The sequence below is a fragment of the Panthera uncia genome (genome assembly GCF_023721935.1).
Source record: "Panthera uncia isolate 11264 chromosome B2 unlocalized genomic scaffold, Puncia_PCG_1.0 HiC_scaffold_24, whole genome shotgun sequence".
Lineage (NCBI taxonomy): Eukaryota > Metazoa > Chordata > Mammalia > Carnivora > Felidae > Panthera > Panthera uncia.
The window spans coordinates 36,207,668-36,209,503 of NW_026057580.1; the positions used below are offsets into that span (position 1 = coordinate 36,207,668).

At 46.1% G+C, this 1,836-nt stretch overlaps 1 pseudogene; it reads left to right on the forward strand.

Moving 5' to 3' along the window:
• The first annotated feature begins 504 nt into the window (after positions 1-504).
• Positions 505-1,836, forward strand: LOC125937923 (cancer-related nucleoside-triphosphatase-like; annotated as a pseudogene).

Genomic DNA, 1,836 nt, shown 5'->3' on the forward strand with positions numbered 1-1,836 from the left:
GACTGTAAGGACCAAAAACTTTTCCCTTACCTTCTAGTTTCTTTCTAGTCACTAAAGTGACATAAGACAGATTAACAGGAGAAAAACGAATTTCATATGTATGAAATCCCCAAAGACATGAAACCCAAAGACAGGCAGTGGAAGCTTATATGCCATCTTGAGCTAAGGAGAAAGGGGTAGGGGTCTCAAGCGTCAAACGGGAGGAAGATGAGGCGCCTAAGTGGCTCAGTCGAGCATCCGACTTCAGCTCAGGTCATGATCTCACAGTTTGGGAGTTCAAGCCCCGCATCAGGCTCTGTGCTGACAGCCTATTTCTCAGGTTTAATGTCTTTTTTTTTTTTTTCATCTCTTTACTGGACTCTAATGTGGCTTTAAATGTAAAATTAGATATGTCTGCCATTCTCCCTGGAACCTCCAGCTTGGGGACATTTTTCTTTTTCCTAAAGTATGTCCTTTAAAAGTTCCATTCGGGGACCCTGCCCACGGCCCTGACCCCAACCCACCTAGGTATGGCCCGGCACGTATTCCTCACGGGGTCCCCAGGAGTTGGAAAAACAGCGTTGGTCCAGAAAGCCAGTAAGATTTTAAAATCCTCTGGTGTGCCTGTCAATGGATTTACGCAAAAGTCAGACAGGGAGGAAATAGGATTCAACGTTGTCACATCATCCTGCACGCAGGAAGTTTGGTCTAGAATTGGGTCAGAGCCTCTGCCTGGAAAACGCCAGTGCAGAGCTCGGCAGTACGTGGTGTATTGGACTCCCTCGGAGCAGTCGCCACTTCCGGTCTTGAGAACGCGGGTCCCAGCAGAGGCCCAGGGCAGAGGGTGTGTGTCATGGATGAGACTGGGAAAGTGGAGCTGCTCAGTCAGCCTTTCGTCCAGGCTGTTCGTCAGACGTTGTCCACCCCCGGAGTGTGTAGTTCTGGGCACAATCCCACAACTAAAGGAAAGCCGCTGGCCTTCGTGGAAGAGCTGAGAAACAGGTACGATGTTCGGGTGTTCAGCGTCACCAAGGAAAACAGAAACCACCTTTCACCAGATACTGTGACGTGTGTGCAGAGTGGCAGGAAGTGAAGACGGTTTGCGGCCCTGCCTTGTGCACTTGAAGAGATGTGCGGGTTCACCCGTAACCTCATCAGTGCCCCGCCAGTCAAAGATGTAGGCGTTGGTGCTTAGGAAGCCTTGTGGGCTTTTCCAGAGAAAGCCTGACAGCTGTCCTCCATAAAATATTTAAAAGATCACTTGGCCTTAATACTCGATTGACGCTCCAAGATTAACACTCTACTGTGGCTTATTTATGCTGAGGGGTTTGTTTATTTCCTCTTGCAGTTGTGCATATGATTTTGGTAAGTTATGAAATGAGAAATGGCTTTCAGAGTATTAGATGGAACTCACCGCCATTGAAGTTTATAAATGTGTTCTGGGGAAGGAGGAGAAGAGTGGTCCCCACCTAATTCGTATTGCATGTCATGAAAATTAAATACCTCCAGGTGCAGCTGCAGCTTAAAGGGATACCAGTTAGTTGGTTTTTAAAAATAGTTCAGAAAAAAAGCCGGTTTAGGTCCTCCCCACCCATCTCATTGTTTATTTGTTTGCTTGTTGCTTAATAAAAATAAATGTGGTGGTTGTAAATAAATAAATATTCCATTCATGAGGGTAAACTCTTATTTTCCTCCCAGAAAAGACCTTCATTCCACCTGTGTTCTTAAAAGGAGAGTTTTGCTAGATAAACAGTCTTCAGTTGACTATTATTCTCTCTCAGCCCTTTAAAGTTCTTACAGGGTCTGGCTGCCATTACTAATTAAGATTTCTGCCTGGTCTAGGGTCACCTGGGTGAC